The sequence below is a fragment of the Uloborus diversus genome, chromosome 4 (assembly GCF_026930045.1).
Source record: "Uloborus diversus isolate 005 chromosome 4, Udiv.v.3.1, whole genome shotgun sequence".
Lineage (NCBI taxonomy): Eukaryota > Metazoa > Arthropoda > Arachnida > Araneae > Uloboridae > Uloborus > Uloborus diversus.
The window spans coordinates 59,777,573-59,803,831 of record NC_072734.1 but is presented as its reverse complement, the minus strand read 5'-3'; positions in this window follow the sequence as shown (position 1 = coordinate 59,803,831).

Below are 26,259 nucleotides of genomic sequence, written 5' to 3'. Positions count from 1 at the left end.
TTCCAATTCTTTCCAGCTGTTAATTGAGCCTTTTAACCTAGGTGACTGACCTCTTATGCTATTTACAGGTAGAGCACGAAGTAAGAACTGCTGGAGAACTTGCTGCTTAAAGTGGGCTTCTAATGACCCACGAAGTCATACGTTAGTGTAATAATGAAAACAAATGAAAAAAAAATCAAAACAACCTTTCGAATTTTCAAAATTAATTTGAATTCTGAAATTTTGAATTCAAACTATGTTTTGCACAATCACGAGTTGCGACAGGAGCCTACTTATTGGTTACTACCCCACTCACTTGTTTCTAGAAACGGCTCCTGTCCCTCCAAGTCTGCCCCTCCTCTTGGGCGGTTACCCGTGTATAGTTGTGTATGTGTAGGCTTATGTGTGTGTGCGCAGACCTGTGTGTATGCACGTTGGCGTGTGTGTATGTGTATGAGCGTGCGTGTGTGTAGGACATGGACGCCATTGACCAGGAGAAGCAGGCGCGACTACCGGGAGGAGTCGCACTTGCAGAGAACGGTGGGGTTGAAAAAGAAACCAAAAATCACGGACTGTCAAATAATGTCCACATAGAAATACGGTTTATTAAGTCTGTTTCGTTTAAATCATGTGGTGCCCAAGTATCAAGATAGGTAACGGAGTCAAACGCGTTAAGTGCCCATATGATTCCAAAGAGATAAAGTGCCAAAATTGAAATATGGGAAAAAATTAGTGCAAATGGTAGGAGAACCTCTTTTCTGTTTTAAGACAAGAGATGGTACTAGTATCTCTGGGTACTGCCTGTTGGGTACTGCTATACAGCATAATTTAGACTAAAATTTCAATGAAAGTCTACCTAGGAACCGAGCCTTAAACGGGTTTTAATTGAAACTTTAAAAAGTCTACTTACTTCCCATTGCTCTTCACTGCCTCATATGTTACCAAATGCAACCGAACGTTATGGTACATTGACGTCAAGTTCATTCTCGTTGCAATGATTTCACGATAATATACATCTTGCTTATTTATGGTCACTGGATTGATTTGGTCATTCTCGGCAATTCCTATTCCTATTCAGAGTCACAACTGACTACAACTGTATTTATGTCTAGGACTGCATACTAAGTGCTTTGCCTCCATTATTTTTAAATACAGATAGATGGCAGCACCATCACCGGATCAAACAGTTAATGAGAATTTAGAACTAGTCCAGGAGCTAATAGCTACCTGGTGCTAGCACCCCCAGAGGTATCGTTTCACTTGGAGGACATTGAGACCACGAGCATGTTTAACGTCGCCCAGTCCCCTTTAATGACGACGGTGGGTCTTCGATCATCGAGGTTCGAACTGAGGACCCTCCGGCCCCGAATCCGACACTCTACCGATCGGGCTACCACGGCCCATTCTCGGCAATGGACGGTATTTCCGGAGCGTTGCCATTCTTTAATGTTAAACTTACTTTTATTGTCTTCCATAAAACCTTCAATCTCTATCTCGTTGCTTAACTTTTTACTGCCATGTACAAAGTAGGAAGTAATGTACACTCCTCTTTGTGAAAATTGCAACACCATGAAGGAAGCATGGTTGAATGAAATTTAATACACAGTTGAGTGGTAATGGTACAAACAAATGATTACATTTTCAAACCAAACAAACAATAAAAAGAGATAGAAATTAGTATTTTGTGTGACCACCACGCACCGCAATAAGAGCTGTTACACGACTCGACATGGAGTGAAACAAAGTTTGAATATCTGCCTGCAAAAGAGTATTCCATATTGTTTGTATGCCCAATCAAAGTTCGTCTGTCGAAGAAACATGACGAGGATCACGAGCAAGACGATGCCCAACGAAATCCCACACATGTTCAATCGGTGACATATCCAAGGATTATGCAGGCCAAGGAAGAAGCTGTACCTGTTGCGAATCAAGGTAGGATTTGACAGTCCTGGCGGTATGTGGACGGGCATTATCCTGCTGGAATACAGCCGCTGGCAATCCTTGCAGGAAAGGAATAACTTGGTGCTGTAAAACTTCATTTATGTATCGGGTACTGTTATATGTTAAACTGCCCACAATTCGTAGCAATTGTGATCGTCCGTGATATGCTATGCTATGGCACCCCAAACCATAACTCCGGGTGTTCATCCACTGTGGCGTTCGATAATGCACTCCGGAATGTGCCATTCACCGGCATAGCGCCTGACACGAATTCGGCCATGATGGTTACACAAATTGAAGCGGGATTCGTCAGAAAAGACGACCCGCTGCCAATCAGCACGCCAGCTCCTATGCACATTGGCCCATTGTAGCCGCAGGCGGCGATGGTAATACGTGAGAGGAATCCTGTATAAGGGAATCCTTGCGCGCAGCCCACGCTGCAGCAGACGTCTCCGAATTGATGAAGTACACAATGAAACACCTGCAGCTGTTGACCACTGTTTTGACAATTGTCCAGAAGAAGCTGTGCGGTCCGTCATCGCCGTACGCACCAGGTGTCTGTCATCACGAGATGACATCACATTTCGGGGTCCACTCCCGGATTTCCGAGCTGTCCGACCCTCGTCCGTCCACTGCTTCCAAACACGCATGATTGTTCTGCTGTTACGTTGCACACGAGCGGCTACTGTACGATAAGACAATCCAGCTTCACGATGGCCGACGATTCTGCCCCGTTCGAACTCCGAAATTTGCTCAAATTTCGCTTTCTTTCGTCAAAGAGGCATAGTAAAGATTTAGTTAACGTTTTTTCTAGCATATAACTACCGATAATCATACACGTCTCGCTACAGCCGTCTATTTATATTTGGTTCGATCCGCCATTCAAAGGGCGCTGCTCATCATACGCATGCGCTACCGGTCTGCAATTCTAATCATTTGCATATCATGCCCTACTTTACATTTCCTGCAATTTTCAGCTCACTGGTGTAAGTCCTTCTTGGTGTTGCAATTTTCACAAACAGGAGTGTATTAAATACACTGCCAGAGAGCTCAGTCATTCCATCGGAGGACTGCTGTTTCGAGCTTATTAGCATAGATCAGGCCGAAATAGGAAGTGACTAGGCTGAAGGTGGAAAAACTCTTAAGGGAGCCAAGATAGCCAAACAAAGTGGTAGCTAATATAAAATTATCACTGACCAGACGACTGACCGAAACAATGGTTCGGTTCAACTCGTAAGTTTGTAACTTACTGAAAGGTAGTAATGTATTCGCGAAAAAAATCACTCTGCTTTCGGCCGAAATTTTTATTTTCCACACCCCGAATAAATGCTGAGCAGTTTTTAACATAACGTATGGATACGTTCCGTTGCTACACGTAACAGATAACCTTACGCCCTAACGTATATATATCCTTACGCCCATGTTCCAAATATCGCCTGTCGTTATTTCTTTATTGCTAGTGCTGCGACATAGGCGATGAAACCTAGGAAGTTTATTCATCAGAAACAGCAGCCAATGCTAAAACTTTAAAGACACAAGTGTGTCTTATATTTGCGTTGAGATTTTTTTTCTGGATATTCTAGTGAGGCAATTTATAGAAATACTTCATATATTATCAATATGGGTAGTAGTAAATGGCAGTACTGCATTGTTTCACTAATGCTATATGGATGCCTCAGTTGCCAAATTGATTAACTCCACTTTTTAAAAAAATCCTCAATTCTGCTTCAATAGTGCTTAATCAATGCTTAGAATGAATTTATAGTAAACTTTTGATTCAGTACATTTCTGATCCTGCGATGGCAGAAAATCAAACACGAGTTCCCATTCACTCCTATGGATAACACTGTCTTCTTCACCACTTTTCTCGACGTTTTGTTTTATGGAGTTAATCGATTTGGCAAGTGACGCATCCATATAAAACTACCGGTAATGGACTATTTACCGATATTTTATATTGTAACGGATCCGGTGCGGCTTCCAACTTTCTTGAAAGGACGACACAGTTCTTGATTAAAAATACAGGAAATTTATTTACACTATGTACAGGAAAAAGCGTCAACAACTGCTAAATTAATCATCAGCAATTAAACAAGTATCACTCAACACCGTAAACTCAACGGTTACACACGTATTTACTTCCAAATACGAAAAACAACACAGCGAAATGCCTCGCAATAAACAGAGCTAATACACTCTCAGTACAAATTCTCAATCGAAACTAACTTTTTATCATGCATAACGCTTTTTATACACACCGAAAGAGAACTCTCAAATATTCCACAAGATTCCAAATGCTTCTCGAAAATAGTAGACCGTTATTTTATTTCTTCTTTTCATTCATTCACGAATCTTATCAATGAAAAATAGGGGGACCATATACTTCAATCGCATGTATAGGGGCTGTATATTCATTACGGGAAACTATTTACAGGTTACGTTACTACAATAATTACTATTTACAGAATTTGTAACATTGCCCCCTTCCTAAGGACTGCACGTCCCGGGCAGTACAATCCCCAGAAAGGGTGTCAAACTTCTATCACAAGTTCACAAATACAAACATTAAATAATAACCAATAATGCATAGGAAACACAATAACAACAAGAAATATTACTAAACATTAAAAGCAAAAAAATTATCTACAGCTTTTATGTTATCAACCATGGTTGTGTACGTAATACTCATGAACTATGGCCATAGTATGGGGCTAACTGATCATAATGTACAACCCTAGGTTTTGAATTAGGTGATTTTTGGATCCTCACTACGACGTCATTCAGTCGGTTAAGGACTTTAAAGGGTCCATCCCAATGCGACTGCAATTTGGGTGAAAGACCTTTCCGTCAGATGGGATTCCATAACCAAACCTTGTCGCCTTCGTTGAATTCACGTCAAGTAGATCTTGTCGTATCGGGTGTTCATCTTCTCCGACGCGATGTTGATTCGCTCTCGTGCGAAGTTATGAACGTCTTCCAACCGGGCCTGGAGATCCTGGATGTACTCCTCAGGCGATGCAGGCACATCCGGAGGACGACCGAAGACGAGATCACAAGGTAGCCGAAGCTCTCGTCCGAAGAGCATCTGAGATGCGGCATATCCGGTAGTCTCGTGGACAGCACTGCGGTAGGCCAGCAGAAACAAAGGTAGCTTCTTGTCCCAATCCTGTTGATTTCTGGAGACCATAAGCGAGAGATTATTCAGGATTGTGCGGTTAAATATCTCGACCATGCCGTTCGATTGCGGGTGTAGTGGTGTTGTCCTAGTTTTCTCAATTCCGAGAATTTGACATAGACCCCTAAACACATCAGAGATGAAATTCCTCCCTTGATCGGAATGAATCTGCAAAGGTGCTCCATATCTCGAGATCCAGTGTTGGACTAGAGTCTTTGCTACGGTGGTAACCTCTTGATCTGGAATGGGATATGCTTCGAGCCATTTGGTGAAATAGTCGATGGAAACAAAAGAATGTATTTTTTCCCATCAGCAGTTCTTGGTAGAGGACCTAGGATGTCGATCCCAATTCGTTCGAAAGGAGCTCCAACGTTGTACAGATGTAGCTTCCCTCTGCTTTTTTTCTTCGGTCCTTTACAAACAGCACAGGCGCACAAGAATGGCACCACTTCTCCACGTCATCCTTCGCCTTGCACCAGAAGAAGCGCTCCGAACTTTATTGAGGGTTTTCAAGACACCAAAATGTCCTCCAGTCGCACTACTATGTATTTCTTTCAGAACATCTGAAATCCTTCATCGGGGAAGTAGTAACCGCCACCTAGATGTTTTGCCGTCATCAGATTCCCATTTTCGGTACAGTACGCCGTTCCGTAATTGGAGTGAGTTCCATAAAGCCCAGTATCTTTTTGTTGCAGGACTGAAGATGGAAACGTCCTGCCAGCTAGGTCGCCGACTGTCACTCTCCATAAACTCCAAAATTGGTTTTATGTCGGGGTCTTAAAGTTGATCTTTTCAAACTTGGTCGTCACTTCATGGATCAGGTTCTGGTGATGTTGGAGTCACTGTCACCTGATAGGCAGTAGAGCTAGTCGTTCCATACTGTTTCTCGATTCGGGAACAATAGTGGCAGTTCTCAGGACAGGGTCTCCTTGATAAAGCGTCTGCATTACCGTGAGACAACCCTTTTCGATGCTTGATCTCAATGTCATATTCCTGGAGTCGCTGTATCCACCTGGCTTTTTGGCCTTCCGGATTTTTGAAGTTCAAAAGCCAAGTTAACAAGGCATGATCTGTCCGAAGCAGAAATTTTCCGCCGTAGAGGTAATGATGGAAGTGTTCTACAGCTTTCACTATGGCCAGTAACTCCATTCTGGTGATGCAGTAATTTCGCTCCGACTTTGATAAGCATTTGCTCCAGTAAGCGATGACATGTTCATTGCCGTCAATTTCTTGGGATAAAACAGCTCCGATGCCCTCGTTGCTCGCATCAGTGTCCAGGATGAAGGATTTTTCAGGCTGAGGATAGGCGAGGTTGATGTTAAAGCCTCCTTCAGTCGTAGAAATGCATCTTCACATTCTTTGGACCATTCAAACTTTTGCTTGCTCTCCATCAGCTTATGCAAAGGTCGTGCAATGTTGGAAAAACCCTTCACAAACTTCCTGTAGTACGTGCAGAGCCCCTGGAAACTTCGCAGCTGATGGATGTTTTCGGGACGACTCCAACTCTTGACCGCAGATACCTTTCCTGGATCGGTTTGTACACCCTCAGAAGAGATGATGTGACCAAGGTAGTTCACTTCCCGGCGGAACAAACTACATTTGGACAGGCTTAACTTCAGATTGGCTTCCTTAAGCTTTTGCAGTACTTTCCTAAGATTAGCAGATGTTCATCGAAGCTGCGTCCCACGATGATGATATCGTGTAAGTAGATCAGACAGGATTCGTAGGAAAGTCCTCTTAACACAACGCCAACAACGTTTCTACTATGTAGTGCATTATCCAAGAATAAATAAACACTTTCAAAGTAATACTTTATACTGTCAGAGCCATATTATACCATGACTTTATGGAGTGCCGTTATTACTAGGAATCAAATGGTAAGGAAAATACGATAATACATACACAAGTATATGTATGGATATAAAACCTTCACTATTACTTGCTTTGCATTAAAAGAACAAATGAATGTTTAGAAACCGTTGTCTAACAGTGCTATCAGTATTTTTCTACCAGTATTTTTCTAATGGTGCTCTTTCTCAATTAGAAGTTTTAGCCCAAGAGCCCATGAGAACCAGACCGGTGTCATAGTATAAAGGCCCAAAAATTTTCCGCGTAAGGACAGCAGGTAAAAAAGGTTAACTATTATTTAAGTTAAGTTGCGCAGGCTTTGGCAGGAGATATGCAGCAAAGGTGCAAAAAATTGCCTCAAAAACTAAACAGCATAGATTCATTCCGTGTCGCGTGACCTGATGGTCCCCATCCAACTATCTCCGATTTGGAGGATTTAGAGAGGTGCAGACATGTCTTTGAAATTAACGTATTCAAAGTTTCAGCTTCCAAGACACAAATCGTGAGGTTCTAAGAGACCTCAAAAGGAAAAAAAATATTAATAAAATAATAATTTGAATTTTGACGTCTTGAATTCAAATTATGTTTTTCGCAATCACGAGTGTGTGTGTATGTAGGCGTGCGTGTTTGTGTCTAGACATGAGTGTGTGGGTATGTGTGTGCGTGCTTGTGTGTGTGTATGTATGTATGAATGCGTGTATGTATGCATGTATGTATGTATGTGTGCATGTTTGTGTAGGATATGGACGCAACCTGGAGACTTTGCTCGCTAGAGCAGCAGCATCGGGAGGGGCCGGTCGACGGTGGTGCTGCAGAGGCAGGCGGGGGGAAAATAAAATCATAGGAGTCATCAAGACAGTCAAATGAGAACAATAAACAATGTGATTGCTCAAAAAAAAAAAAAATAAAATAAAATAAAGTGAGCTCCAAAATGGCCTTCAATGGGAGAACCGCGCTAAATATGCAGTTTGTTTCACAAAGCTGATCCGCCATTTTGGAGCGCCATTTTTTATTGACCTTAGATCTTCAGGAGTTTGGTCTTGGAAGCTGAAATTTTATATAGGTTAGTTTCAAAGGCATGTCTGCACCTCTATAAAATTTCATTCTAATCTAAGATGGTCGGGTGGAGACAAGGAGGTCACTTGACATGGAATGACTCAGTTTTTGGCGCAATTTTTGCTACCTATTTCCTGCCAAAACCAGCGCGACTCAGCTTAAATAATAGCGAACCTTTCTTACGTACCGAGATGTCGTTAAGCAGAAAAGTTTTGGGCCTTTATAGTATGATGAAGGTCTGGCACTCATGAGCTCTTGCTCTATATGTCTTTGTTACGGAAATTCTATATTTTTTTGGTTACTAGGTACAATCGTTTGAATAATATGTGGGTATTTTATGGTGCATATTTTCTTTAGAAAGAGCTGCTATCAGAAAGCCATATAGAGTCGCAACAAGCCAAACTCAGGCATCACAGAAAAGATAATAATACGGTTCATAGTGTTCAATGATGAAATACATAGCTAGATGAATTTTCAGAATTACATTTATTACAATTAAAAATTAAAATTACAAAAGTTATAAAATAATTCATTTTAACCATAAATAATGCCAAAAAAAAAAAAAAAAAAAAAAAAAAAATGAAATAAAAAATGCAAAAGCTAAAATCAGACGGGTGTGGTTTTAAAAACTAGTTTATATTTTACGTGAAATGGTATTTTGTGCGTAAGCCTTTGACTTATAACCATTTTAAGACCTTTGTGCTTGGGTTGCACTATTTTTTCAAATATAAAGTGCAATATTTTCCGATCACTGCAATACTTTTTCAATTCATCTTTACCGGCTACTGGTTAACCACTAGCTTCCGGACTTTCTTCTAAAGGTATTCCCAGAAATTTTCAATAGGATTTACATAAGGGCTTTGGATTGCAGTGTCCCGTGAGGACAATTATCTAGGAGCTAGAAACGGACTCGTTAAGCTGTATGCTTTGCACCACCACCATTATCCAGATAAAGTCGCCGGTTGTTGCCAAGAGAAAATTTTTGCTCATGTTGTGGTGAATTATTCTTTAAGAAATCTCAAAGTATACCTTCTGCTTCATTCTCCCGTCTGCAGAATATTCTTTGAGTGTGAATATTGAAGAGATTAAACCATCAATAAACAGCTTAGTAACCACTTTTCCTCGGTCATTGTTGTTGTAATGAAACTCTTCGTAAGTGGATACTCCTATTTTCCTTACGAATTTCCCTCCCAGAAGTTTCATCGTTATAAAAACGAAACATGACGAACACGAAATTTGCGGCAGAAAGCCGCCATGTGATTTTGTTTCTGACGGATTTCTGCAATAAACGGAGGTTTCAAGACAAAATACAACCCATTGAAAGGCTTGATATTTGTTTTTTTTTTTTTTTTTTTTTTTGCATCAGGCGGTGTGCCTAAAGTTGACCATTCGTAATCTATACATATAATAAAATAAGATGTTTGTGTGTGTGTGTGTGTGTGTGTGTGTGTGTGTGTGTGTGTGGCGCGCATCGCGGGAAAACGGTAAGGCCTAGAAAGATGAAATTTGGTATACAGGTGTAGTTTTTGCTGAAGTTGTGCACCTCGGGCTTCGATTTTTGATATTTTAATTAGAAAAAAAGTTATTTAATGTTTTATGTGATTTTTAGCACTTTTTAGTACTTTTAGCCTCACACACCCCGAACCAATCGCGCCAGACAAATATTTTTTGTACTATAGGGTCGGAAATTTAATTTTAAATATGATGAACAAAAAAATTTTGAAAGTAGAGCAATTTTTGCACTTTTTATGTATTTTTGAAAAAAACTATATTTTGCATTTTTTTCTGTGTTTTATATATTTTTAATATCATCCTGTGAGAAGTATCAAAGCCTCAATTCTAAAATTTTAGCTGGTAATGGTAAAAACATTTCGCCCTCTTCAGAAGAAAAAAGTTCTTAAAAATACGCAATAGTTTTTTTTTTTTACAATTTTTTTAATGCTGAACACATCATGTCTTTCCACGCATCAGTCGAAAAAAGCGTTCTTCAATCTTCTATGGCACTGACGTCACTACTTGGATTTTGATTCGATATTTACGACGGAATCTTAATCGCAAACAACGTTAATCTTTTTTTTTTCTTTTTACTATATAGCTTACTTCTAATTTTATGACGTGATGACCACGTGTTTTTCCGACAGCGCTTGCTTTTTTTCTTTCCTTTTTTTTGTTTAATTTATGGATTGCATTTATTTCTCTCTCTCCCCTTCCCCCCCAAGCTGGACGTTTTGCTGTATCTATATTACGTTACATTTCATAGTTGTGCGCATTTAATTCAATAAAAACAGCGAGATTTTTTTTTCTTTGTCGCTTACTTTACTTTGTTACTTTTTGCACACTATAGGGAGTTTTAGAGATAATTTTTTTTTTTTTTTTGCTCTACTTAAATAAAAAAAAGCGGTTTTTTGATTGATCTTTGTTTTTATTAGGAAATGAGCGGGGAAGTTAAAATAAATAGAGATGGATAAGAAAACTTAGAAATAGATCGTAAAGGTAGATAGCCGCCGAAGGCGTCAATCTTGGCGTAAAAATGTGAATGGCACAAAAAAAGATAGAGATAGATTGATTAATACTGCTGCCAAATTTATTTAAACAGCCGCCAAAGGCGGAAAACTTGAATTAAAATGGTAAATGACAAGTTAGCGAAACAGCCGCCGTAGTTGGCTGCTTGCATAGAAAGGTGAATGGCGTAAGAAGGCGAACCAGCTGGTCGCCGCAGGCGGCTAATAATATCATAAAAATAAATAAATAAATAAATAAATGTCAGATGAAGGTTTTCTGAAATAAACGATTCAATTACTGTCCACCAAAACTCTTCAAAAATATTTCCAATTAAGTGGGTCTGGTTGTGATTCGAAAGAATTGTTTGAAACTTTTAGATTGAACTATTTTCTCAACTAATTAAAACGGACACAGCACTGACATTATTTGAAAAATGTTTTACTTTACCAGTGATAGCAAACGTAATCGTTGTTCCAATTTGGATCTTAAATTCAGACAAGTAATCATTTCAAATTAGTGAAATTCAGGAATTCCGCTTGTTGACGTAAACTCTGTTAAAACATTATTAAATATGATTTGTTTGAAAAAAGTTTAAGTATGAACTTCAAACCTTCTCTTAACAGCTCATTTGAATTTGTTTTTCCGCCTTTTGTATAAAATCCAAAATTTGAGGCACAAAAGATTTGATTGACCACGACCATGATTCGCCAACATTTGTTGCGAGCTCAAAATTGAAACGAACGATAGAAGCAAACATTTGAAAGGAAAAAAGTAAAAATAGGCTACTTTTACATCGCAGGCTCAGTCAATTCCAGCCGAGGATTGCAGTTTCGTGCTTATTAGCACTCATCAGCCCGGCATAGGACTAACTAAGCTGGAGGTGGAAAACCTCTTAAGGAAGCCAAGAGTGCCAAACAAACTGGTAGCTAATATGAGTGCTAATAAGCACGAAACTGCAGTCCTCGGCTGGAATTGACTGAGCTGGCGATGTATTTCTGCCTTAACCCTTGCTATAGGGCGGTAACTTACTGAATATACCTGCCTTGCCAGCAATATTCGAGTTGAACCGAACCATTGTTTCGGTCACTCGTCTGATCAGTGCTAATTCTATATTAGCTACCAGTTTGTTTGCCACTCTTGGCTTCCTTAAGAGGTTTTCCACCTCCAGCTCAGTTAATCCTATGCCGGGCTGATGAGTGCTAATAAGCACGAAACTGCAGTCCTCGGCTGGAATTGACTGAGCTGGCGATGTATTTCTGCCTTAGCCCTGGCTATATAGGACGGTAACTTACTGAATAGGCTACTTTTATTTGGAAATTTTTGAAGAACATGCCAAATTAAACTGCACAATGCTTCAAATTTTGGAACATAACAATAATTCTTAAGAGAGAATTTTTTTTTTTTGAAAACACGGGGGAGAAAAGGATAACAAACAAGGGACAATTGCAAAAATAATAGTAATTTTGAAAAAAAATCGTCTTTTCCTTGGTGGATGCTGCTTTCTCACTTGAATACCTGCAAGGTGCTGCTTCTTAATGAAGTTAATTAGTGTGAACATTTTGGAAGACTCACAGCGCTAGTTCACCAAAGATTCTCCGTATAATTGGTATAATATTTATTTTTTTCTGCTTTTTGAAGATAAATTTGATAATTTGCTTGTTTATCTATTTATGAAAGTGTTACTGTACCACTTCATCGCTGGAAAGATTAGCCGTAATGACTGATCTGGATGTATGAGGAGGGTACAGGAAGGGACTTCCTGGATTAATTTTAGACTTCTGTAGTTACTTCAATAATCCTGATTACTCGGAGGAAGAAAGAACCCTAATGAGTTCAACCATTAACGAGCAATTTTTCATCTCGGGTTGACGACTAAAGCGTGATTAGTCTTAGTGATATTTTTTGGGGACTTTTGTGAAGCTTGAAAAGACCTTTTTTTTTTCTCAATTTTGGAAACAAATACCAGAAATTTCATGTTAGAATATAGTTTGCCCTAAATAAAATTTTTGAATTTATCCTTAACTGGTGAGGTAACTTAAGGTAACTTTTTTTTTTTGTAACTTAAGCGGTGAGATGGGTGTGTGTAGCCAAAATAGTAATTTCTTTTGCACTACACACAATTTATCATAATTAAGTAGGAAGATTTCCAATGATTTTTTGATTGTTTATTTATATATATTCAATTAACCCAAACAGTACCCTAAGTGACATACATAGACATGTCAAGCCAGAAACTGCCGAGGGTAGGTAAAGCGCAGTATCTGCAAAAAGGAGTTTTAGAGATATTTAAAGAAATGTGTTTTTAAATCCCCAGAAACGTAAACAAAATGCTAAAATTTCAAGTTCTTTGCAAGTTTTTTTTTTTTTTTTTTTTTTTTTTTTTTTTTTAAGCGGAATCCAAATAAGCGTGCTGTACATGAAAAATAAAGAAAATACATGACAGAAATGGAATTAAATAGATAAATAATTAAATAAAAATAAATAATGAAAAATGTGTCGATAGTACCGCTTACTTGCCCAGTAGTATACTTCATCCTGCTGTGGGCAGGTTAACGGCAGCGTCTGAAGAAATGAGTTTTTGAGATATTTGAAGAAGCGTGTTTTGGATTCAATTCTAACAAGAAAATGTTGGAATTAGACATTTATATCAGCGGAAACCAAATAAGGAAGATTCTACAATAAAGCTAACTCATTTACCTGCCCTCGGCAGTGTAAGTAAACAATACTAAACGTTTGAATGCTAAAATTTAATTATTCTAGGGTGAAAGACACCCTACTAGTCCTGTCTTTGTCAGCAGTTCTATAGGGAAGTTTGAGTTGGGGGAATTTTGGTTTTCAAAAATGCTTAATAGGTGTTCTAAAAAATATTTTGTACTTGGGTGGACATCCACCATCTGGTATTCTCCTGCTATGACGTCATCAAAGATGGTGGCCGCGTGCTCTCATAAATTCTCCTATCTATGTTATACACCTTTTGTCCCTTCTCAATGGTAGAGACAGACAGACACATGATAGCAGCATCGTAATAGATGTCGTTAAAATCTCTTAAGATGTTCCAATGCATATGCATGTCTAACTCAGCAGTTTTTTTTTTTTTTTTTTTGGATCATCAGTTGATCTTATTGGTGTTCGTCGTCTAAACAGTGATAACATCATTGATACAACACATGAGATACCAAGCACATTTTTAAGGTATTTTGTGGCGGGATCGGCTGCGCTAGGTCGCAAGGTTGAGGATTGTTGGTGCGAATAATTTGATCGAGGTGGTGCCACAGATTCTCGATTGAGTTCAAGTCCGTGAAATTTGCTGACCAAGGGAGTATGGTAAACTCCTCTTGATTCTTAACCATGCACGTACACTGCAAAGCTTCTTGACACGTCGCACTGTTCTACTGGTAGGTGCCATTATCCGGAGGAATAGCAATTCGCATTTAGAGGTGAATATAATTCGCAAGGATATACACATACTCGTGTTAATCCATTGAGCCTTCCACAATGATAAGTGCACACTACGAAATCATTCCCCAGACCATTATGCTTCCTATTACAGCTTGAAACCTTGGAAATTGTCGCAAAGTTTTTGGTTTCATACGTTTCATACCACTAACGCCTACTCCGTCCGTATGATAGAGCTTTTAACGTAATGCATCAGAAAAAAACAACTTGTCTCCACTCATTGTAAGTCCAGTTGTGGTACTGGCGTACAAATTCGGGCCTAAAGCACCGATTAAAACACGCCGACCTAAAACAGCAGTCAGCACAGCTACATTAACCTGGCGTCTGCTGCACATGGTATAAGCCACTGGAGGCATTATTGTCATTGTGGAGACACTGCTGGTAGCCGTTTGGTTCATGTTAGCGGTCTGTTGCTCAACGGTTGCATGCAAATGCATCTTCACTGTGTCGTTCTCCTCTGCCATCTATGGCCCGTGGTGCACCACATTTGTCATGTCGCTGATTTTGGATAGTGTCATTTTGCCATCAACGATATGCTTTTACCACGGCAGCCCGCGAACAGTGTGCAAAATTAGCCATTTTGGAAATGATTCCACTCTTGGTTCGAAAGTCAATGACCATGCCCTTTTCGACGTCGAATAAATCCCTCTATTTCTGTACGACTGCGACAACTGAAATGTTTCCCGAATGCCTACATACCTGAACATACTTTATAATATCCGCCAAAATTTCTGATGATACTTGCCTTCAGCGATTGGTTATTTAACGTTGACGTTAAAAGTAGGCAGTGGTCTCATAAATATGGCTAGACTGTGTGCAGTAGTTTTGAAAACATGATTTTTTGAAATCGGGTCCATCATTTGTGCTCATCCTGTATAGTAAACTTCTCCACCAATCCAGAGACATTGCTATATAAAACAAATACAATATCTTGATGAAAGTGTGGAAGATTTGTTTCTCTCTTTCTGAGCCATGCGAAAGAGGTACCAGGTAACCAGCGTTCCACTATCGAGTGTGGAACACTTTGTGTGGCGTTGGTTAACATGACCTATTGGTTTACTTGAGCAACTGTACTCACTATTCGCTGCTTTAACTGGTAAATGCTACCAATATTCACTTGATACACACTGTATTTGACATTAAAAAAAACGAAAACTTTTAGGATATGTAAGTTCACTGATCGTGCAGCCCAAAGCCTAGCAGAGCTCCGACCAGTTCGTCTACTAGTATGAGTTCCATTTAGAAAATTGCGCGCAATAGGGGCGAAATGCTTTGGTGGTCCATACTGTTGGTAGACAAAAATGTCAATAAGACCCGAACTGTGACTCACAAGGTACTGTTGCAGCATATAAATGATTAATTTCGACGGTTACGATCCTTCTGAAAAAATGAAAAGTCTTCGTTGCACATCGTGCGGCGTTTTGGTAGGATTACCACGATAAAAAGTTTAAACCTGTTGCAAATTGTTTATTATCCTCCCAATTAGAACAGGTAAAAAGTCCCACCCCATTGTGCGTCGGGTTTCGGAATGGGGGGCATCTAAAAATTGCTGTTTTGAGCATTTTTTCGAAATTTTTAGAGTAAATTTCAAGAGGGAACATTAGTGCATACTAAATTTAAAAACATGAAAATAAAGGTGTTTACCCCCCAAGAGGGATGACACAAAAACGTCCCCGTAAAACGAAGCAGTACCCCCGTTCCCCCCTCCGTACATTTCAAGTGGAAATACTATTTTATGCAAAGTTAAAGTTAGTAATCAAGTGTGTCCATCCTCCAAGTGCGATAGTGCCCTTTCTCCCAAAGCTACAGCACTCCCCCCCCCCAAATAAAATAATACACCTAACCCCTTCTTTTTCCATTTCATGTAAATCTAAAATGCATTAAATTAGACTGTCCGCCCCACAAGAACAGTGGCTCACCACCCAAAACGAAATAATGTACTTAAATATTCTCCCCCCCCCCCGCCCTCTGATGGCACATTTAATTAAATGGTCAGAAAAATTATGCTGAACTGGTTTTTTTCCCCTTTTACTATATTGCTTTTTTGCAGTACTTAAAAACAAAATTTTTAGTTTGCGTTATAACATGCATGCCTCAAATACGTCATCAGATTGAGATAAAATCTCCATCAGAACTGGAGTTCTCAAATGATTTAAGCTTCTAACAAAAAGTCTTCGTTATCAAGTTTTTTTTTGGAATCTATATCCTCGGCAAAAGCGTTATTGTTACAGCTATGTCTACCACAGTTTGCGCATACAGTTGAGAACTTCAGTCCACTTTCAGACTTATCAAACATTCATTTTTCCAAAGAACCCCTTTAGAGCAAGCATAAGATATGAGGCGAAGAAAGTCTTCTAGAGCGGAAGGCTTGGCTGTTGTAATATGACGCAGATATTTCTGTGGTGCTTTCTCCTTCTTTGTATCCATCAAAAATGATACTAGCTTTCCCATATTTACAAGTGACATATACACTGCATTGCTGGCGTATTTCCTTGAAGCTTGCAGATCATTACCAAAAAAAAAACATGATCGAGAAGGTATCTTCCATCTATAAAGTATATGACACCAGCTGTTTGTTTTGTGATGGTGGCGTGGTTGTATCTTTTGCTTTAGATAATAACACTTAAACCATACTGTTTTTTTTACCAGATTTCTCGAAAACTGATGGAGGATCAGCGCACAACTCGTGCTAGAAGTTTTTAGCAATTTGTTGTTCCATCTTTTTTACTGTTCATACCATTCGGTGTAAAAGATGGTTTGGGCTTACACATCTCTACAGATAGTAAATACTCTCGTAACAGAAGCTATAGACATAATTGCATACCTTAATTACAAAGAAATGCCATTAAATTTTTCGCCTTCCATATCCTTTTATGTTATTACCTCAACGTTAAAGGTCTCATCACATTTCACCTTATTATCAGCGACCGACCAGTATCGGTGAGCAACACCAGTACCAACTTGAGTCAATACTCGTAGAGAGGAAAGAGCAGTATTTAGCATTCTACTGTTGTATTGCTCATCGCTCTCATCAAGACTTCTGTCGTTGAATCAGTACAGATTCTGGACCACCTAAATTTGTCACTGCGTTGGATCGTTGGGTAGCTGATGTGACACCTTTATCAAATTTTTTTATTACATAATGTACTCGAACGTTTCAGACAGTATAAGTGTTGTAAGTATGTGTTCGCATATTTAGCATAATTCCCATAACCGGCTGCGTAAAAGAGAGGCGGCTAGGTATTTGCAAACGAGAACCCCTACCGACTTGGAGGGTGCGGAATTGCAGCATTGCACGTCTCACTGTTGGCAATTTCGGTTTATCGCCCCTTATGGTAATGGCAAAAGATTATAGAAAAGTTGAAGTAAATTAAGAAGAAGGGGGTAAACTTCAGTCAATTTGGACTTTTTTTATGCTGCACAGGGATTTTGTTTTAGATATAACCTCATCGCTATAAACAGTTTAATAACTCCAGTCACAATTAAATTGGTTACTGAGCTCGTTTAGATCCTTCTGACATTACTATATCATTGTGTGGCATTTTGTACATCGGAAAAGTTTAAAATCAGTGAAATTTTTTCATGAACTTCACTGCAATCGTTGGCTTTAGAATGCAAATTCATGGTCTCCCCCGCCTCCCCAAAGCGATGGCGCACCCCTGAAGTGTGACGGAGTACCCATCCAGAATAAGAAGCCATCGAAAAAGAAAGAAATACCCTTTGAAAAAATGAAAAAACTGCCTTAAAAATTCAAGTTCCACTTCGGCGCATGAAACAACATTAGCAGTCAAAGTCTGAAAAGTCATGACTTATACAAGCTTACTCTTTGTTATAAAAACGTAGAAAATAAAAGTAGCTACCAAATCCGGAATTACAAAATTCACATCTATGAGTAAATTAAGATCTTTTGTTCCGCAGTAATTTGATGGCTCATTAACCCATTAAATTTTGTCGAAAACCTCTTTTAATATCATTGAGTCAGAGTTTGATCTGTGGGAATGATTTAGGGAATCTGATACATGTTAAATTCAAAAAAAAAAAAAAAAAACATTGCTGTCTGCTAGAGAACGCTGCCGTGACGCAGAAACTGCAAAATGTATTGCGTACACTGGTTTCGGGGTCACAAGGAACCGCTTCGTCAGCGAGAGAAAAAAAAAGCTTAGTTTCAAGACACAAGCAGTAGTTGCCACTGAAGCTAACACCGCATTTATTGAGTGAGGATTATTTTAAGCACCAGGGAAAAGTAAAATGAATCAATACTCCGACAAAAGACATTAGAACTGTGAAAAGGGCGAAGCATGAACGAATTTTCTAGCCATCGAAGAAGGAAGCAGTAATTAAGAACTTGAGAACCCACTCTTTCCGAAAAGCCAGGACCTGTCATTCTTTGAAATTCCCAGATAGAGACTCACTCTTATAAAGCTTCCTTTTTTTTTAATCTGGTGAATGGCATGCTCTGGAGTGAAAGAAGAAAAACGTTGTTTGCCGAGAAGAGCTTTTCTCCAAAGACATGGATCAATAGACGAGGAAGGCAGAGGAAGGAAGTGTGTGTGTGCGAGAAAGGAAAGATTTCCATCAGCAGCAGAGGTGACCTTGCAATGCCTGCGGAGGTTTCAGCACGGAGTAGGTGCTTCAACGCATTCATTCACTCATACATTCAATCTCCTCTGGGCGAAACCATTTTGCAAGCGACGAAGGGAAAATGCCAAACTACTAGAAGGGATAATGGCGGATCTGGAGGCCGATGAAATCATGCATCGAAAATGGCCATGATCCATAAATGAGGAACTAAGAGCGCAAAGTACGAATCATCGCTTCAATTTAAAGTAGCACAGCATTTTAAAAACGCTGGATTTTGTAGAAATGTATTCCAAGTGCTTGAAGAATAAAGCAGCATTGAATATTAGGTGGGTGAACCTGAGATTCATGCATAATGTGATAATTAATCATTTTCTCGGGGAAATTTAACGAAAGCAACTCCATGTGTGTTTTTAAAAAAGTCGCATGTTTTTCAACAATTAGTGTTAATAGCAGAAAAGAGCAGAAATGACACTTGAAAAAGAAGAATCGATGTAGTATTGCATTTTTAAATGCAAATTTGCTTGAATCTTGAATACATCTGTTGCTGATTCTAAATAAGGATACAATTCTTGGCAGGGTTTCATACAATTAACTTTTAAAATCAAAATTGCTTTGCGAACTACGATTTGCAATCGTGCGTTTTAGCTAATCCACAAATGGTTCGAAATCCTATTTTTAGCGGCAGGGGCAAACATAAAACGTGTTAATTAACTGTGCAAAAGATTTCATGATTCTTGCTGTACAAAAATGCTGAAACAATTCTACCTAACGACTTTCTGTTGAAACGTTCACAGATTCCATTCTGCCATTAAAAATATTTCAGCATTCTGCAACCAAGATGCAACTGTGTGGGGAGACAACAGGACAGGCTTCCTGAAACCGGGATTGTGTGTCCCATTCAAAAGGGGGTACGGCTGGTCAGGATCATTTTATTCATGCCACGAGCCATTAATAAATCACCAAACACACATTCATTAGCATTTAGAGTCAATTAAAAGTAGTTTGATATTTCTCTTAAGAATTGTAATTTGTCATTAAAATGACAAAATATCTTTGGCAGAGCATTGAACTTTCTTTTTTTAGTTAGAAGGGAAATAATACCTAATTAGATATAGACCAGGTTTTAATTTATTGAGTTAATTACAAGTGAAACTCAAGAATAGGATTTAGAACGACCTCCCACAAGCAGTGATAAGTTCGAACAATAACTTATGCTTTCGAATGAAGAAAAACCGTTTGCAGAAAATTTTGCTTGTAAAGTAAACATAGATAAAGCTTTCAAAAATTCTAATTACTTTTCTCTTTACCGTAATTGTTGAAGATGCTCCATTTGAAACATAACATCGATGTTCTAAAAGAAAATTATTTAACCGAAGATACACATAGTAACCGCCACCGCCAACAAATGTTTTCACTCGAGGAGGAATTAGGCAGTGACTGTGTCCGTAAGCTCTTATTTGTTTCTTTTGATTGACAGTCCTCAAAAATTGTTAAGAGTAACCAAAAACATCAATAAACTGTTGTTAACTATTGTGAAACTGAAAAATCGAATTCAAATTCGATAAAAATAAGAAGTGCTTAATATGCTTAAATTTGAGGCACGAAATATAAAAATATTATTACAAATTACCGTATGACCCCGCATTTTCCTGCATACCGGAAAAAAGCGAGATTGACCAGCATGCCGGGAAATTATTTTCCGGCATGCCGCATAGTTCGAGGTTTATTTTGCAACAAAACAAAAGTAAACTTCCCCATTTAGTTCCAATCAGAAAAAAAAAAAAAAAACATTGTGAGGACAAAAATAAATAAATCCCGAAAATAACCTTCTTTTTTTAAAAAAAATGTGTATTGCATGCAATATATGCTTTTTATTTATGCTAAGTTATTATTAATGGACTTAATTATATGCCAATAAAGTAATCAATTCAGAAGCAATCATCGTTACATCAATTTGTTCGTAATTTTTTAAATAAATCATTTTAGGTTCCTCTTAATGAGTTAAGTCTAATTTTTATTTATTGAATAGCTTTGGTAAATTCTTTAGCACTGGTTTAGGGGCGATAACTTACTGCTTAAATGTTTGCGTACTTAGTTTTAATTTAATTTTTATAAAATTCTTCGTTATTAAACAATAGTTTTCTTGTTAAAATAACAAATGACATTGTTCGTCAATTTTTTACAAAACTGAACTGTTTATTAGTTCTAATAAGATACGTTTAGAACTCATATTCATTTTTAAGTTGAACATAAAGGGGAAGTTGCAGTCAATGAACCGGTTCCATAACTAGACCGCTAAGATATTTCCCGTACTAGAGTTTGTGCAGACGCGTAAACAGTTTTAGTACCTTCCTTTGTCTGAAAACAGTCTACTGCAGAGTCATCAAGTAGCTAAAATTATTTAATCATATTATTATTCGGTCAGTAAAGACTTCTACCATTATCTCATTAAATATTGAGATTTCCGTTTTGTTGAATATCACTGATCAACTAAGCGTGAACATTGACTTAAAAGAGTGCCTTTTCAAGTACAATTCCCCGTACTTCATATTTCATCATGATTCGTCACAGTAGTAACACCTATAAGAATATTCAAAATGACGCAGTTGCTATCATCGGACCACTAGTTGCTTCCATGAATGGAGCACTTGACGAAGAATCTCAAATATTGCTGTAACTTTATCTCAATTAACTTTGAAAATTGTTCAATTGTTTTAAAATAAATGTGAAAATGAAAAAAATAATCTCAGTAATTCATGAAAACTCTTATACTTTATTAAAATTTCAAGGCAAATTTTTTAATAAATTTAATTAAAAATTTAAAACATAATAATACAGTTTCAAATACTTTTGCTGTTCCAAAAAAAATGTAAAAATTAGTAAAATAATATGGCCGCTAGACAAGTGAGAGCATGTAACGTGCTACAGTAGTTTACAGAAATGGTTGTATGGACATTGACGAAGTCTTCCAACAATTTAAAGTCCTGAAAGCAACTTTAAACAGTCTCATGGAAGGTAAAAACCGGTTTGTTGTTTCCTTAGTCACTTACTAAAAGTTTAGAAGATAAGCCCTCCGAAATAGGAATATGATTTTAGAGAATCATATTTTGAAACTAGAGAAGAAGTTTTTGGAATTACTTCCGAAAAATCGGGCGAATTGACTTTCCAAGCGGCTGACAAAAATAACATGTCTTACAGATTTAATTAAGACAAAAAGCCTGTAAATACTATAGTCTCTGATAGTTTGAGACTTAAGCTTCTGGTTTCAGTAATAAAATGATCAAAAATGTTCTCTGACATTTTAGAGAGCAAGTACAATCTTGCGTCAAACAACAAATTTCAAAATCGATTTAACAAAATTCTCAACAGTTCAAAAGAGGTTGAAAATATATTAGTAAAGAGCAGAGTTGCACAGGTTGGGAAAATATCAAGTGGTGAACGAGGTGTGATGACAGCATCTGTGTGTTGTGTGAGTGCTGTTTTTTTTCATGTTCTTCTTATGTGTAAATAAAACATTTTGGAAAATAAATTAATTTTTCTATAACTTATTGTTATTTATAGTGTTTATTAATCACCTGTTATAAAAACCTGCATATCAACTGCAACCGATAGCCATGAATGAACCACATGCTGAAATATTTATTTTTAATTTTCATACTTTATTATGTATATTTATCATGAAAGTGAATATTATTATTAAAAGAGAAATATACCGAGAAATTGTTCCTATAATCAATGTGAAATTTAAGTTGGGTTTTCTTTCTAAAAAAATCGAAAACTGTTTTGTTGTTCATTGACAGCAATCTTCCCCTATTGTGCGTTTATAGTATAATTTTTTTTCTTCATAACCTCGAATTCTCTGGCATGCCGGAAAGGATCAGGCAAGTGCTATTGAAAATCTGGTGACTCCCGAATTTTGCGGCATGGTGGATAATGCGGGGTAATACGGTAATAAGAAGGCTTAAGTAATATCGTTTATTTTATTATCTAATGGCACAAATACATTAACTAGAAATATTAGTAGAAGAAATTAACAACTTTCTTTTAGTTTAAAGCTGAACAGTATACGAATGATTAATGCAAATATCTGAAATGCTAAATATGTTAACAGGCAATGTGAAATAGCGGGGTATAAGTGAAATGGTAAAATATTCTCACAGTTTGCAGCGCCACCTATCTAGAAAGATGTTAAATATGTTCGTACATATATGTATATACGTATATAATTATGTTATATACGTGTAGTATAGTTTCTACTGAAAATAAAGCACTTTTTTTTAACTTCAAATTTTCTTATTTGGTTGATGTTTGCCGGAAATCAAAAACGTGTTTCTTCAAATATTTTCAACACTATTTTTAAATGATATTGCCATTGACCTGACTGATCACGGCACTACTGTACAGTTATCCAGGGTAACTTTGATCCCCGGTTTCTTTTTGTATTGCGCTAACCATATTTTAATAATATTATTGCATCATTGGCTTAACAGTATGTAAAATTCTTAAAGTAGTGTATAGATACACAAAATTAAGACATACATAAATACAAAAACCATTTAGCGAAATCCAGAAGTGACTAGCTGACATTTTCAAAATTCATTCCGAATATACATTGTTTAAAAAATCTTTTTTAATGGGTTATAGTCCACTTTAAGCTAAATTCAATAGCGTGATTAAGTTTTCAAAATCTTTTTTGGTTAATTTAGAAAAAATAAATAAATAAATAATAAAAAAAAGTTAAAAACATGGTAACTGACTGACTTGATTCTTCATGTTAGTTAGTTACTACTTTTTTTTATTAAATCAAAAAAATGTTTGAGAATTAAACCACACCATTAAATTCAGCTTAAAAAACACAATAGACTAAACTGAAAAGATTTTTAAAAAATGTATATATTGCTTGGAATATGACAAAATGATGATGGTTTTGGTTTGAAAATATCAGCCAGTTACCCGTGGAATCGCCCATTTAAAATGGATGATTAACTTTGTTCAAAATCATCCTGCCCCCTTTGTAGTCATTTGGAGCCATGTGAAAAATAGGAAGTAAAACAAATCAACAGAATGAAAATAGTGCTCTTCTTTCAACAAGCAAAATGAAAGTCTTAAATGTTTAAAAACTCCCTATTTTTATTTTACAGTACCACAAGATTTCTAACATTTATAAAACTACATAGAATGTTTCAAAAAAGTATCATAGATCGTAGTAACGTAATACATTTCACATAGAATGTGAAATATTTTTTTTTTGTGTAACATTAACGAATTTTACTTGAAATGTTCAGAATTAGCATTTAAGAACCTATTTTTTTCCAAATGTTATTTTTTTTTTTAATATTTCAATTAAAATAAAAATAGATAAGTTTCATCACGTGAGGGAAGAGAAGTTTACGTATTCCGAATTCTTTTTTAAGAATATTGACAAGAGACTAGTTGTATCTGTCTCCGATATGTATTTGAAACTAATATTTAAACGCATGAAGTTTTCCCCTTAACTTTGGATTATAAAATTAGGGTCGAATTTAAAATTGCTGGATTTTTCACTTTTCAACGTTACTTAAATGATGTGTTTTCAGCTGCAAAGATTTAAAAGAATATAATCGATTAACAAACGCACTCTAATTAAATTCAAAATTTAAAACTACAAACGCACAAACAACAGTCTGCTCCTTCCCAAAGGAAAAAATATCGCTGGAGGGAATTAAAAATTCTAAACGGAAAATTGATTTTAGAAGAAAGTTTTTTTCAAGTTACTTTTCCAATTAATATGAAACATTTATATTTTGTGCAATATTTTAAAAGATTCAAAAATAAATATTATTTGTTTCATTTGAAGGATATAATAGGGTATAGAGAGACTTGATTGACAACCGATTTCTTTCCAGAAAGATAAAAAGTTTGGTAAATTAAAAAGTTAATGAAGTCTTCTTTTAAAAATGGTACATTCATACAAAAAATAAAAAAGTCTGTTTATCTTTTAAAACAAATTAAATTTCGTTAACCCCTCCAAAGCTCCACTACAACTTGGGAAAATACCCCTATAAAATCCATTGCGCTAAATTATCTGATCTGAAAATCAAGAGACACAGAAAAAAAAAGAAAAAAGAAAAAAGAAAAAGAAGCTTGATCTGATGGGGTAAAGTGGTCATAAAATATAGGTTAGGGCCGTGGTAGCCCGATCGGTAGAGTGTCGGATTCGGGGCCGGAGGGTCCTGGGTTCGAACCTCGATGGTCGAAGACCCACCGTCGTCATTAAAGGGGACTGGGCGACGTTAAATATGCTCGTGGTCTCAATGTCCTCCAAGTGAAACGATACCTCTTGGGGTGCTAGCACCAGGTAGCTATTAGCTCCTGGACTAGTTCTAAATTCTCATTAACTGTTCGATCCGGTGATGGTGCTGCCATCTATCGTATATAAAATAATGGAGGCAAGGCACTTAGTATGCAGTCCTCGACATAAATACAGTTGTAGGCAGTTGTGACTCGGAATAGGAAAATATAGGTTTTTGAACTTAGGTAAATAAATAATAAACAGATGAATTTCTTTTAAAACTTCAATTTTTTTTTGTCGTTATTGTACATAACATGAAAAAGAACACGCAGAAGAGGAAAAAAAAATGATTTAAATAGCGAGGACATCTCATTCCCATAATTCATTTTTTGATTTCAACAATTTTTCGTTAAATTTTGAATAGTTCAAAAAAACTTAACATTAGCTTCTACGGGGAAATTCAAATCAAAAATAAATCTTGAACTTAGAGGCGAAGTGGCTTTGTAGGGAAAAGCTTCTGATAAAAAACATGTATCGAAAATATCTTTTTGATTTGAACAAGTTTTCCTTCAATTTTGAACAGTTTAAATCTCTTAACATTAGCGCCTACGGGGAAACTGAAAGTCAATATAGATTCCGAACTTAAAGGCCGATTTACTTCAAACAAACTTTGTTGGAAATAGCTGTTGACGACCTACTCCCGACTCCGACCCCGATAATTTTGGCGCTCCTGACTCCGACTAATGTGCCCGAAAATTACTCGGACTCCGATTTCCCGACTTTGAATCTGATTTCGTAGTTTTGGTGAAAATTTATGCACGGAGGAAGAATGGCTGACTCCGACTCTTAGATATTCGACTCTGACTCCAACTCCAGTATCAAATAATAAATCCTACTCCGTCTCTGCAAATATTGGCAAACTAGCGGACTTTTTGGGGAAATGACCGATTTCAACTCCGAATCTTTGAATTTAAAACTTTCGGCTCTCGAATCTAACTCTTTTGTCCCAAAATCAGATGGACTCCGACTCTGACTCCACAGTCATGGTTTTTAGTGTGAAAGAATTGTTTTTAAATATGTTTTGATTTTATTTTCAAGTTAATGTTTTAATTTATGTATTCAGTTTTTGGCGGAGAAATTCGGAGTCCTTTATGTTTATACATAAAGATATGCGCAGACGATTTTTTTTTCGACAATGAAAATTATTTCTTTAAGTTGACATTTTATTGGTTTTATTTATTTTTGAAAGTTTATGAATTCATTCTTAAAAAATTTTTTGGCATCAGGGGAAAAACAAACGATTTTTTTTTTTGATATGATTATTTTAATGAGATTTTAATTTGAATTCTTTTTTTTTTCCTTTTTGACAGCGGTTGAAGATTTTTTTTTTGATGGAAAAAATGTATTTAGCTGCTTTGTTCAAAAGGTGCTGCTAATTTATTTGCTTTTT